At 47.6% G+C, this 15,000-nt stretch overlaps 1 protein-coding gene across 1 annotated transcript in view; it reads left to right on the top strand.

The window, feature by feature from the left end:
* LOC113817273 (inversin-A) overlaps positions 1 to 15,000 on the top strand; it is a 37,980-nt gene that overhangs the window by 1,496 nt on the left and 21,484 nt on the right. The gene's annotated exons all lie outside the window — the stretch shown is intronic.

Raw genomic sequence — 15,000 nt, 5'->3', positions numbered from 1 at the left:
TAAACCCAGATAATTATTTTCTTATATTACTTATTTACATTTATTACGAGTATTTTACTTAATTACGTATTTTTGATTGCCAGATCATCTGTGTGAGAATTCTTTGTTGGAGGAATTTTCTTAAGTTTCAATTATTATTGGGATTTTAGTTTGCGGAATAGACTTATAATTTACCAGCACTATTAAACCTTTTTCTCGTTATTGGTATTTCTAAATATTCTCTTTTATATTCTATCTGAATCAATGTTGCCAAAATCCGTGGCAAAAATTCTCTGGAAATTGCTGGCATCATTGATTTATTACTTCTTATCCTTTCTCAGTGTTTATCTTATTGCGTCCTTTGTCCCTTCCATCTAATTGCTTTGTTTTTTCGTTTATCATCATTACTCTCTATCTACTACGTTTCCATATGACATTAATTCTTGCTTGCGGGTGATTCCATTTTAAATATTTTGTAAATAATTACGTGGGATAATTCAATTACGATCTTATTCATTGGGTTATTAAGTTATTATCAATTCCTTTATTATCTACTTAGTAAATGGGATTTCTTCCAAAACGTAGTGACAGGTATCAAATTATTTCGGTAAATTGGTTTCACAGGCTTCACATACGTATCTATAATTTCTTATTTTTCTTATCTTGCATAAAAGGAAATAAACCATTTATCTTTAACAAGGAAATTCTATAATCGTAAATTATCTAAATCATAACATTTTCATTAATATCAAATAACTTCGGTATTTTAGTTTCACACCAAAAGCTATTATCAAATAACGAAAAAAATTATGATGAAGTTAAATCAAAAATTGTAATCATTATCATCATTATTGTTACTATTACTATTATCTTCATTACGATTTCTTCATTATCAATATTCACATTACCATTATTACCGTTATCATTAATATTATCACTGTCTCATTACCATTATCATCGTTATTAATATGATTGTCATTTCTACTACTTCTCTCATTATTATTATTATCATTATTATTAATATAATCATTATTATTATTGTTATTATTAGCATTATCATTATCATTATTATTATTATTGTTATCATCATTATCATTATCATTATTATTGTTATGATCGACACCATTATCATCATTACTACTATTATCATTACTATTGTTATTTTTATTATTATCATTATTATTATTATTATTATCACTGTTCTCGTTTTTATTAATATAGTTATCATTATCGTTGTTGTCATTATCATAATCATCCTCATCATTACTATTATCAATTTCATTATCATCATCAGTAGCAGTATTATTGTAATCATTTTTTATTATCATTATCACCTTACAGTTGATATTCTTATTCTGTTATTTTTATTACTAACATTATCGTTATTTTATTAATATAATCTTTTTTTATTATCATTATTGCTATTTTTCTTGGAATGTGATAACAACAGTTAAAAATGATGATAATCCGACTCATAATGGGAATAATTCGAAAACATTTCTGCTACGAATGATAACAGAAATGATTTTAATACTGATAAATACAGACAGATGAGTTCGTGGGGCTCATATTGTTATATTAGCTCATATTGCTCATATTAGGGCGTTTTCTGCACGTGCCATAAAAGTTAATCCGGTATTAAAGTTTAATCCAGATTTCTTGTGCACATGCGCGTCAGCAGCGTCCAGGATCAACTTTTAATGCACCTCTAGACCAGGCTTTAAAATTAAGCTCATTTTTTAAATCCTGCACATGCGCAGATAGGACACGTTAATCCCACCAATCATGTACTGTTACGTCACGTGTCCGTCATGAACTTCATAATCCCACCAATCATGTACTGTGACGTCACGTGTCCGTCACGAACTTCATAATCCCGCCAATCATGTACTGTTACGTCACGTGTCCGTCATGAACGTCATAATCCCGCCAATCATGTACTGTGACGTCACGTGTCCGTCATGAACTTCATAATCCCGCCAATCATGTACTGTTACGTCACGTGTCCGTCATGAACTTCATAATCCCGCCAATCATGTACTGTGACGTCACGTGTCCGTCATGAACTTCATAATCCCGCCAATCATGTACTGTGACGTCACGTGTCCGTCACGAACTTCATAATCCCGCCAATCATGTACTGTTAGGTCACGTGTCCGTCACGAACTTCATAATCCCGCCAATCATGTACTGTGACGTCACGTGTCCGTCATGAACGTCATAATCCCGCCAATCATGTACTGTTACGTCACGTGTCCGTCACGAACTTCATAATCCCACCAATCATGTACTGTGACGTCACGTGTCCGTCATGAACTTCATAATCCCTCCAATCATGTACTGTGACGTCACGTGTCCGTCATGAACGTCATAATCCCACCAATCATGTGCTGTGACGTCACGTGTCCGTCATGAACTTCATAATCCCGCCAATCATGTACTGTTACGTCACGTGTCCGTCATGAACTTCATAATCCCGCCAATCATGTACTGTGACGTCACGTGTCCGTCATGAACTTCATAATCCCGCCAATCATGTGCTGTGACGTCACGTGTCCGTCATGAACGTCATAATCCCACCAATCATGTACTGTGACGTCACGTGTCCGTCATGAACGTCATAATCCCACCAATCATGTACTGTGACGTCACGTGTCCGTCATGAACGTCATAATCCCGCCAATCATGTGCTGTGACGTCACGTGTCCGTCATGAACTTCATAATCCCACCAATCATGTACTGTTACGTCACGTGTCCGTCACGAACTTCATAATCCCGCCAATCATGTACTGTGACGTCACGTGTCCGTCATGAACTTCATAATCCCGCCAATCATGTACTGTTACGTCACGTGTCCTTCATGAACTTCATAATCCCGCCAATCATGTACTGTTACGTCACGTGTCAGTCATGAACTTCATAATCCCGCCAATCATGTACTGTTACGTCACGTGTCCGTCATGAACGTCATAATCCCGCCAATCATGTGCTGTGACGTCACGTGTCCGTCATGAACTTCATAATCCCGCCAATCATGTACTGTGACGTCACGTGTCCGTCATGAACTTCATAATCCCGCCAATCATGTACTGTTACGTCACGTGTCCGTCATGAACGTCATAATCCCTCCAATCATGTACTGTGACGTCACGTGTGCGTCACGAACTTCATAATCCCGCCAATCATGTACTGTTACGTCACGTGTCTGTCATGAACGTCATAATCCCGCCAATCATGTACTGTGACGTCACGTGTCCGTCATGAACTTCATAATCCCGCCAATCATGTACTGTGACGTCACGTGTCCGTCATGAACTTCATAATCCCGCCAATCATGTACTGTGACGTCACGTGTCCGTCATGAACGTCACAATCCCGCCAATCATGTACTGTGACGTCACGTGTCCGTCATGAACTTCATAATCCCGCCAATCATGTACTGTTACGTCACGTGTCCGTCATGAACTTCATAATCCCACCAATCATGTACTGTGACGTCACGTGTCCGTCACGAACTTCATAATCCCGCCAATCATGTACTGTGACGTCACGTGTCCGTCATGAACTTCATAATCCCGCCAATCATGTGCTGTGACGTCACGTGTCCGTCATGAACTTCATAATCCCGCCAATCATGTACTGTTACGTCACGTGTCCGCCATGCCCTTCACAGATGCCATCGCTTGAGTTGCCATTCAGAGTTATTTTCGGCAATAACATCGATCGTCTTAGAATTTCCATACATAGTATTTATTATGAAAATGAAATCGTATATATTTACACAAATTATCAAATATTCTGATAAAGGAAATAACTTATGGCGATGAATATAAAAAACAATATAATCCCACGAGGAATCTTTGAAGTTCAGAGGCTGCGGGCATGGAACTCCTATTTCCAGGTTAGTGAAACAAAAATGATACGGTCAAGGTCACACAAGTTGACCTTTTAAATCAAATATGAACCAGTGTTTTAAAGAAGAATTATGTACTGAATTTTTCTCAACTACTTTACAACAAAATTAACAAGTGTACTTTTCTATGAACCTCCTGAACAGCATCCTGAAGAAAACATGTTTCCCTCCAACACGATTCAACGCAGCAAATGGATATTAATTGGATGGATATTAAGTGATGAATGTCATTTTTGTACTTGAGTGTCATTGAAATAAAGATTGGCTTTATAGTTGTTAGTACAGTTTCGTTACCCATTTTAATACTATAAATAGAAGATCGTTATCATGAAAAAAATAGAATATTTCATAAACAATCATGTTTCCCTTATAAGTAAGCCTACTTGTGCTTCGTAATTATCATATGAAGATCAAACTGCATCTTGAGTGACTGACTATAACTTTCTATAACAATCACCTTTTCTCCAATCTATAATAAATGAATATCAGTTGTCAGAAAAATCTTTTAACAATGCAGTGTCTGACTGCAAATTGCAAGGTTTATTTATCCAAATAAATTTTATATTGGACTGCAAATCTTTAGGTAATATCTTTAATACTGTCTTCTATATCATATGCGTAGGGTACATGAAGGGTGAATGTTGAATAGATATCTTTTGGATGATTTTGTTGCTTATTTACAGGTATGAGTGCATGGCTTGCTCCAAACGCTACCCTACACAACATGCAACAGTTATGTGCGAAGAGAATATTGCACAGAAATGTTTCAAAACACCACAGATTGTTCAGCAATAAAAAGACAACATACCTCAGCCCCCACCCTTTAGATCTGCAAAACCTATTCCTACACGCCCAGAAATACGAGACCAGGATCTTCACATCAACAGCAGAGGGCAGAACCATCACTATATCACAGACCAGGAACATCACAAGAATTGATAGAAATTTAAAGAGACAGTCCATCAACTTAAGATTCCAAACAAATCATATTTGAAACAGATAATCTTGAAGAAATGTGTACAGAAAATAGAGGTACGAACTTTCTTATTTTGATATGATGCTAGTCTTAGTTTTCAATTTTGGGAACATTGGGAGGCATAAAGAACTGATTAATAATATGAATCATTTTTAATGCCTTGTCTTCAATCATGTAGGTACGTCTGGGAGGAAGGGAAGGAAAAGGTGGTCTTCAGAAGCATCCGAGAAGTTTATATTATTGTTTATAGAACGCTTTAAACAATAAGGAGGCAAAGCAGTGCAGAGATAAAAAAAAAAAAAAAAGCATGAGATAATTAGCATTATGAAAACATTAGGATGAGTCTCAGTTTCATGAAGTACACATTATATATAATAGATATTTTGAAACTTAACAGATGTCTTACATAGTTTCTTAAATATGATGACATTACGAAAAGAAAGAAAGAAAAATAAAACATGAAATCAATTTCACGCGCGACATTTCTCTTCCCTCCGACATGTTTACATGATAACGGAGGTGATAGAACAGTGAGCACGACACTTTTTACTGAACATTATTGTCGCGCCGTCTGGCAGCGGAGAGTGTCGTCTTCGGTACGGACACGGTGGATCAATTCTATATAAGTACTTATATAGACTTTGCGGTGGATTAGGATTAAACTAAATACGGTTAAGTTAAGTTAAGTTGAGTTAAGGACGCTACAGAAGACGCCATTAGTTACCCCTCGGTGCCCAGAACACTACGTTTTCTTTGTTTACCCTCAGATAGAAATGGGAACAGAAATGATTTTAATACTGATGTTAATGACAATAATGACAATAAAATAGCCATTTTGGAATTACACCTGAAATTCATTTCAAAACAAGTTTTTTCATTAAAAAAAAAACGCTGAATCTAACACAAAAACATACTAAAAAACTCTCTCTCTTCCCTCTCTCATCATCTCAGCTCTATCATCATCTCTTTCTCATTATCTCATCTTTATCATCATCAATATCTTTATCATCATCAGCTGTCTCGCCCTGCTTAATTGCCCCACTCAGCACCGGCACAACTCACTCAGCATAATTGCCCTTACGCCGAGTCAGCCGCCAGGCAAGGGTGGCGAGGTCCGCGGCGCTGATTCGCTAAGATAAGATAAGACAAGATAAGATAAGAAATTGCCCTTACGCCGAGTCAGCCGCCAGGCAAGGGTGGCGAGGTCCGCGGCGCTGATTCGCTAAGATAAGATAAGATAAGAAATTGCCCTTACGCCGAGTCAGCCGCCAGGCAAGGGTGGCGAGGTCCGCGGCGCTGATTCGCTAAGACAAGATAAGATAAGATAAGAAATTGCCCTTACGCCGAGTCAGCCGCCAGGCAAGGGTGGCGAGGTCCGCGGCGCTGATTCGCTAAGACAAGATAAGATAAGATAAGAAATTGCCCTTACGCCGAGTCAGCCGCCAGGCAAGGGTGGCGAGGTCCGCGGCGCTGATTCGCTAAGACAAGATAAGATAAGATAAGAAATTGCCCTTACGCCGAGTCAGCCGCCAGGCAAGGGTGGCGAGGTCCGCGGCGCTGATTCGCTAAGATAAGATAAGATAAGAAATTGCCCTTACGCCGAGTCAGCCGCCAGGCAAGGGTGGCGAGGTCCGCGGCGCTGATTCGCTAAGACAAGATAAGATAAGATAAGATAAGAAATTGCCCTTACGCCGAGTCAGCCGCCAGGCAAGGGTGGCGAGGTCCGCGGCGCTGATTCGCTAAGACAAGATAAGATAAGATAAGATAAGAAAAGAAATTGCCCTTACGCCGAGTCAGCCGCCAGGCAAGGGTGGCGAGGTCCGCGGCGCTGATTCGCTAAGACAAGATAAGATAAGAAATTGCCCTTACGCCGAGTCAGCCGCCAGGCAAGGGTGGCGAGGTCCGCGGCGCTGATTCGCTAAGACAAGATAAGATAAGATAAGATAAGAAAAGAAATTGCCCTTACGCCGAGTCAGCCGCCAGGCAAGGGTGGCGAGGTCCGCGGCGCTGATTCGCTAAGACAAGATAAGATAAGAAATTGCCCTTACGCCGAGTCAGCCGCCAGGCAAGGGTGGCGAGGTCCGCGGCGCTGATTCGCTAAGATAAGATAAGATAAGATAAGAAATTGCCCTTACGCCGAGTCAGCCGCCAGGCAAGGGTGGCGAGGTCCGCGGCGCTGATTCGCTAAGACAAGATAAGATAAGATAAGAAATTGCCCTTACGCCGAGTCAGCCGCCAGGCAAGGGTGGCGAGGTCCGCGGCGCTGATTCGCTAAGACAAGATAAGATAAGACAAGATAAGATAAGATAAGAAATTGCCCTTACGCCGAGTCAGCCGCCAGGCAAGGGTGGCGAGGTCCGCGGCGCTGATTCGCTAAGACAAGATAAGATAAGATAAGAAATTGCCCTTACGCCGAGTCAGCCGCCAGGCAAGGGTGGCGAGGTCCGCGGCGCTGATTCGCTAAGATAAGATAAGATAAGAAATTGCCCTTACGCCGAGTCAGCCGCCAGGCAAGGGTGGCGAGGTCCGCGGCGCTGATTCGCTAAGACAAGATAAGATAAGATAAGATAAGAAAAGAAATTGCCCTTACGCCGAGTCAGCCGCCAGGCAAGGGTGGCGAGGTCCGCGGCGCTGATTCGCTAAGACAAGATAAGATAAGAAATTGCCCTTACGCCGAGTCAGCCGCCAGGCAAGGGTGACGAGGTCCGCGGCGCTGATTCGCTAAGATAAGATAAGATAAGAAATTGCCCTTACGCCGAGTCAGCCGCCAGGCAAGGGTGGCGAGGTCCGCGGCGCTGATTCGCTAAGACAAGATAAGATAAGATAAGAAATTGCCCTTACGCCGAGTCAGCCGCCAGGCAAGGGTGGCGAGGTCCGCGGCGCTGATTCGCTAAGATAAGATAAGATAAGACAAGATAAGATAAGATAAGAAATTGCCCTTACGCCGAGTCAGCCGCCAGGCAAGGGTGGCGAGGTCCGCGGCGCTGATTCGCTAAGACAAGATAAGATAAGATAAGAAATTGCCCTTACGCCGAGTCAGCCGCCAGGCAAGGGTGGCGAGGTCCGCGGCGCTGATTCGCTAAGACAAGATAAGATAAGAAATTGCCCTTACGCCGAGTCAGCCGCCAGGCAAGGGTGGCGAGGTCCGCGGCGCTGATTCGCTAAGACAAGATAAGATAAGATAAGAAATTGCCCTTACGCCGAGTCAGCCGCCAGGCAAGGGTGGCGAGGTCCGCGGCGCTGATTCGCTAAGATAAGATAAGATAAGATAAGATAAGAAATTGCCCTTACGCCGAGTCAGCCGCCAGGCAAGGGTGGCGAGGTCCGCGGCGCTGATTCGCTAAGACAAGATAAGATAAGATAAGACAAGATAAGATAAGATAAGAAATTGCCCTTACGCCGGGTCAGCCGCCAGGCAAGGGTGGCGAGGTCCGCGGCGCTGATTCGCTAAGACAAGACAAGATAAGATAAGAAATTGCCCTTACGCCGAGTCAGCCGCCAGGCAAGGGTGGCGAGGTCCGCGGCGCTGATTCGCTAAGACAAGACAAGATAAGATAAGATAAGAAATTGCCCTTACGCCGAGTCAGCCGCCAGGCAAGGGTGGCGAGGTCCGCGGCGCTGATTCGCTAAGACAAGATAAGATAAGATAAGATAAGAAATTGCCCTTACGCCGAGTCAGCCGCCAGGCAAGGGTGGCGAGGTCCGCGGCGCTGATTCGCTAAGACAAGATAAGATAAGAAATTGCCCTTACGCCGAGTCAGCCGCCAGGCAAGGGTGGCGAGGTCCGCGGCGCTGATTCGCTAAGACAAGATAAGATAAGATAAGATAAGAAATTGCCCTTACGCCGAGTCAGCCGCCAGGCAAGGGTGGCGAGGTCCGCGGCGCTGATTCGCTAAGATAAGATAAGATAAGAAATTGCCCTTACGCCAAGTCAGCCGCCAGGCAAGGGTGGCGAGGTCCGCGGCGCTGATTCGCTAAGACAAGACAAGATAAGATAAGAAATTGCCCTTACGCCGAGTCAGCCGCCAGGCAAGGGTGGCGAGGTCCGCGGCGCTGATTCGCTAAGACAAGATAAGATAAGATAAGAAATTGCCCTTACGCCGAGTCAGCCGCCAGGCAAGGGTGGCGAGGTCCGCGGCGCTGATTCGCTAAGACAAGATAAGATAAGAAATTGCCCTTACGCCGAGTCAGCCGCCAGGCAAGGGTGGCGAGGTCCGCGGCGCTGATTCGCTAAGACAAGATAAGATAAGATAAGAAATTGCCCTTACGCCGAGTCAGCCGCCAGGCAAGGGTGGCGAGGTCCGCGGCGCTGATTCGCTAAGACAAGATAAGATAAGATAAGAAATTGCCCTTACGCCGAGTCAGCCGCCAGGCAAGGGTGGCGAGGTCCGCGGCGCTGATTCGCTAAGACAAGATAAGATAAGATAAGAAATTGCCCTTACGCCGAGTCAGCCGCCAGGCAAGGGTGGCGAGGTCCGCGGCGCTGATTCGCTAAGACAAGATAAGATAAGAAATTGCCCTTACGCCGAGTCAGCCGCCAGGCAAGGGTGGCGAGGTCCGCGGCGCTGATTCGCTAAGACAAGATAAGATAAGATAAGAAATTGCCCTTACGCCGAGTCAGCCGCCAGGCAAGGGTGGCGAGGTCCGCGGCGCTGATTCGCTAAGACAAGATAAGATAAGATAAGAAATTGCCCTTACGCCGAGTCAGCCGCCAGGCAAGGGTGGCGAGGTCCGCGGCGCTGATTCGCTAAGATAAGATAAGATAAGAAATTGCCCTTACGCCGAGTCAGCCGCCAGGCAAGGGTGGCGAGGTCCGCGGCGCTGATTCGCTAAGACAAGATAAGATAAGAAATTGCCCTTACGCCGAGTCAGCCGCCAGGCAAGGGTGGCGAGGTCCGCGGCGCTGATTCGCTAAGATAAGATAAGATAAGAAATTGCCCTTACGCCGAGTCAGCCGGCAGGTCCGCGGCGCTGATTCGCTAAGATAAGATAAGATAAGAAATTGCCCTTACGCCGAGTCAGCCGCCAGGCAAGGGTGGCGAGGTCCGCGGCGCTGATTCGCTAAGATAAGATAAGATAAGAAATTGCCCTTACGCCGAGTCAGCCGGCAGGTCCGCGGCGCTGATTCGCTAAGACAAGATAAGATAAGAAATTGCCCTTACGCCGAGTCAGCCGCCAGGCAAGGGTGGCGAGGTCCGCGGCGCTGATTCGCTAAGACAAGATAAGATAAGATAAGAAATTGCCCTTACGCCGAGTCAGCCGGCAGGTCCGCGGCGCTGATTCGCTAAGACAAGATAAGATAAGAAATTGCCCTTACGCCGAGTCAGCCGCCAGGCAAGGGTGGCGAGGTCCGCGGCGCCGATTCGCTAAGACAAGATAAGATAAGATAAGAAATTGCCCTTACGCCGAGTCAGCCGCCAGGCAAGGGTGGCGAGGTCCGCGGCGCTGATTCGCTAAGACAAGATAAGATAAGATAAGAAATTGCCCTTACGCCGAGTCAGCCGCCAGGCAAGGGTGGCGAGGTCCGCGGCGCTGATTCGCTAAGATAAGATAAGATAAGAAATTGCCCTTACGCCGAGTCAGCCGCCAGGCAAGGGTGGCGAGGTCCGCGGCGCTGATTCGCTAAGACAAGATAAGATAAGATAAGAAATTGCCCTTACGCCGAGTCAGCCGCCAGGCAAGGGTGGCGAGGTCCGCGGCGCTGATTCGCTAAGACAAGATAAGATAAGATAAGAAATTGCCCTTACGCCGAGTCAGCCGCCAGGCAAGGGTGGCGAGGTCCGCGGCGCTGATTCGGTAAGACAAGATAAGATAAGATAAGAAATTGCCCTTACGCCGAGTCAGCCGCCAGGCAAGGGTGGCGAGGTCCGCGGCGCTGATTCGCTAAGACAAGATAAGATAAGATAAGAAATTGCCCTTACGCCGAGTCAGCCGCCAGGCAAGGGTGGCGAGGTCCGCGGCGCTGATTCGCTAAGATAAGATAAGATAAGAAATTGCCCTTACGCCGAGTCAGCCGCCAGGCAAGGGTGGCGAGGTCAGCGGCGCTGATTCGCTAAGACAAGATAAGATAAGATAAGAAATTGCCCTTACGCCGAGTCAGCCGGCAGGTCCGCGGCGCTGATTCGCTAAGATAAGATAAGATAAGAAATTGCCCTTACGCCGAGTCAGCCGCCAGGCAAGGGTGGCGAGGTCCGCGGCGCTGATTCGCTAAGACAAGATAAGATAAGATAAGAAATTGCCCTTACGCCGAGTCAGCCGCCAGGCAAGGGTGGCGAGGTCCGCGGCGCCGATTCGCTAAGACAAGATAAGATAAGATAAGAAATTGCCCTTACGCCGAGTCAGCCGCCAGGCAAGGGTGGCGAGGTCCGCGGCGCTGATTCGCTAAGACAAGATAAGATAAGATAAGATAAGAAATTGCCCTTACGCCGAGTCAGCCGCCAGGCAAGGGTGGCGAGGTCCGCGGCGCTGATTCGCTAAGATAAGATAAGATAAGATAAGAAATTGCCCTTACGCCGAGTCAGCCGCCAGGCAAGGGTGGCGAGGTCCGCGGCGCTGATTCGCTAAGACAAGATAAGATAAGGTAAGAAATTGCCCTTACGCCGAGTCAGCCGCCAGGCAAGGGTGGCGAGGTCCGCGGCGCTGATTCGCTAAGACAAGATAAGATAAGATAAGAAATTGCCCTTACGCCGAGTCAGCCGCCAGGCAAGGGTGGCGAGGTCCGCGGCGCTGATTCGCTAAGACAAGACAAGATAAGATAAGATAAGAAATTGCCCTTACGCCGAGTCAGCCGCCAGGCAAGGGTGGCGAGGTCCGCGGCGCTGATTCGCTAAGACAAGACAAGATAAGATAAGATAAGAAATTGCCCTTACGCCGAGTCAGCCGCCAGGCAAGGGTGGCGAGGTCCGCGGCGCTGATTCGCTAAGACAAGACAAGATAAGATAAGAAATTGCCCTTACGCCGAGTCAGCCGCCAGGCAAGGGTGGCGAGGTCCGCGGCGCTGATTCGCTAAGACAAGATAAGATAAGATAAGAAATTGCCCTTACGCCGAGTCAGCCGCCAGGCAAGGGTGGCGAGGTCCGCGGCGCTGATTCGCTAAGACAAGATAAGATAAGATAAGAAATTGCCCTTACGCCGAGTCAGCCGCCAGGCAAGGGTGGCGAGGTCCGCGGCGCTGATTCGCTAAGACAAGATAAGACAAGACAAGATAAGAAATTGCCCTTACGCCGAGTCAGCCGCCAGGCAAGGGTGGCGAGGTCCGCGGCGCTGATTCGCTAAGACAAGATAAGATAAGATAAGAAATTGCCCTTACGCCGAGTCAGCCGCCAGGCAAGGGTGGCGAGGTCCGCGGCGCTGATTCGCTAAGATAAGATAAGATAAGATAAGATAAGATAAGAAATTGCCCTTACGCCGAGTCAGCCGCCAGGCAAGGGTGGCGAGGTCCGCGGCGCTGATTCGCTAAGACAAGATAAGATAAGATAAGAAATTGCCCTTACGCCGAGTCAGCCGCCAGGCAAGGGTGGCGAGGTCCGCGGCGCTGATTCGCTAAGACAAGATAAGATAAGATAAGAAATTGCCCTTACGCCGAGTCAGCCGCCAGGCAAGGGTGGCGAGGTCCGCGGCGCTGATTCGCTAAGACAAGATAAGATAAGATAAGAAATTGCCCTTACGCCGAGTCAGCCGCCAGGCAAGGGTGGCGAGGTCCGCGGCGCTGATTCGCTAAGACAAGATAAGATAAGATAAGAAATTGCCCTTACGCCGAGTCAGCCGCCAGGCAAGGGTGGCGAGGTCCGCGGCGCCGATTCGCTAAGACAAGACAAGATAAGATAAGAAATTGCCCTTACGCCGAGTCAGCCGCCAGGCAAGGGTGGCGAGGTCCGCGGCGCTGATTCGCTAAGACAAGATAAGATAAGATAAGAAATTGCCCTTACGCCGAGTCAGCCGCCAGGCAAGGGTGGCGAGGTCCACGGCGCTGATTCGCTAAGATAAGATAAGATAAGAAATTGCCCTTACGCCGAGTCAGCCGCCAGGCAAGGGTGGCGAGGTCCGCGGCGCTGATTCGCCAAGACAAGATAAGATAAGATAAGAAATTGCCCTTACGCCGAGTCAGCCGCCAGGCAAGGGTGGCGAGGTCCGCGGCGCTGATTCGCCAAGACAAGATAAGATAAGAAATTGCCCTTACGCCGAGTCAGCCGTCAGGCAAGGGTGGCGAGGTCCGCGGCGCTGATTCGCTAAGGCAAGATAAGATAAGATAAGAAATTGCCCTTACGCCGAGTCAGCCGCCAGGCAAGGGTGGCGAGGTCCGCGGCGCTGATTCGCTAAGACAAGATAAGATAAGAAATTGCCCTTACGCCGAGTCAGCCGCCAGGCAAGGGTGGCGAGGTCCGCGGCGCTGATTCGCCAAGACAAGATAAGATAAGATAAGAAATTGCCCTTACGCCGAGTCAGCCGCCAGGCAAGGGTGGCGAGGTCCGCGGCGCTGATTCGCTAAGACAAGATAAGATAAGATAAGAAATTGCCCTTACGCCGAGTCAGCCGCCAGGCAAGGGTGGCGAGGTCCGCGGCGCTGATTCGCTAAGACAAGATAAGATAAGATAAGAAATTGCCCTTACGCCGAGTCAGCCGCCAGGCAAGGGTGGCGAGGTCCGCGGCGCTGATTCGCTAAGACAAGATAAGATAAGAAATTGCCCTTACGCCGAGTCAGCCGTCAGGCAAGGGTGGCGAGGTCCGCGGCGCTGATTCGCTAAGGCAAGATAAGATAAGATAAGAAATTGCCCTTACGCCGAGTCAGCCGCCAGGCAAGGGTGGCGAGGTCCGCGGCGCTGATTCGCTAAGACAAGACAAGATAAGATAAGAAATTGCCCTTACGCCGAGTCAGCCGCCAGGCAAGGGTGGCGAGGTCCGCGGCGCTGATTCGCTGAGACAAGATAAGATAAGATAAGAAATTGCCCTTACGCCGAGTCAGCCGCCAGGCAAGGGTGGCGAGGTCCGCGGCGCTGATTCGCTAAGACAAGATAAGATAAGATAAGAAATTGCCCTTACGCCGAGTCAGCCGCCAGGCAAGGGTGGCGAGGTCCGCGGCGCTGATTCGCTAAGACAAGACAAGATAAGATAAGAAATTGCCCTTACGCCGAGTCAGCCGCCAGGCAAGGGTGGCGAGGTCCGCGGCGCTGATTCGCTAAGGCAAGATAAGATAAGATAAGAAGTTGCCCTTACGCCGAGTCAGCCGCCAGGCAAGGGTGGCGAGGTCCGCGGCGCTGATTCGCTAAGACAAGATAAGATAAGATAAGATAAGAAATTGCCCTTACGCCGAGTCAGCCGCCAGGCAAGGCTGGCGAGGTCCGCGGCGCTGATTCGCTAAGACAAGACAAGATAAGATAAGATAAGAAATTGCCCTTACGCCGAGTCAGCCGCCAGGCAAGGGTGGCGAGGTCCGCGGCGCTGATTCGCTAAGACAAGATAAGATAAGATAAGATAAGAAATTGCCCTTACGCCGAGTCAGCCGCCAGGCAAGGGTGGCGAGGTCCGCGGCGCTGATTCGCTAAGACAAGATAAGATAAGATAAGATAAGAAATTGCCCTTACGCCGAGTCAGCCGCCAGGCAAGGGTGGCGAGGTCCGCGGCGCTGATTCGCTAAGACAAGATAAGATAAGATAAGAAATTGCCCTTACGCCGAGTCAGCCGCCAGGCAAGGGCGGCGAGGTCCGCGGCGCTGATTCGCTAAGATAAGATAAGATAAGATAAGAAATTGCCCTTACGCCGAGTCAGCCGCCAGGCAAGGGTGGCGAGGTCCGCGGCGCTGATTCGCTAAGACAAGATAAGATAAGATAAGATAAGAAATTGCCCTTACGCCGAGTCAGCCGCCAGGCAAGGGTGGCGAGGTCCGCGGCGCTGATTCGCTAAGACAAGATAAGATAAGATAAGACAAGATAAGATAAGAAATTGCCCTTACGCCGAGTCAGCCGCCAGGCAAGGGTGGCGAGGTCCGCGGCGCTGATTCGCTAAGACAAGATAAGATAAGATAAAGTCAGCTGACAGGCAAGGGTGGCGAGGTCCGCGGCGCTGATTCGCTAAGACAAGACAAGATAAGATAAGAAATTGCCCTTACGCCGAGTCAGCCGCCAGGCAAGGGTG

The sequence above is a fragment of the Penaeus vannamei genome, unplaced genomic scaffold (genome assembly GCF_042767895.1).
Source record: "Penaeus vannamei isolate JL-2024 unplaced genomic scaffold, ASM4276789v1 unanchor5374, whole genome shotgun sequence".
NCBI classification, from domain to species: Eukaryota; Metazoa; Arthropoda; class Malacostraca; order Decapoda; family Penaeidae; genus Penaeus; species Penaeus vannamei.
The sequence above is the reverse complement of the archived record's forward strand: the minus strand, read 5'-3'. Positions and strand labels throughout refer to the sequence as shown.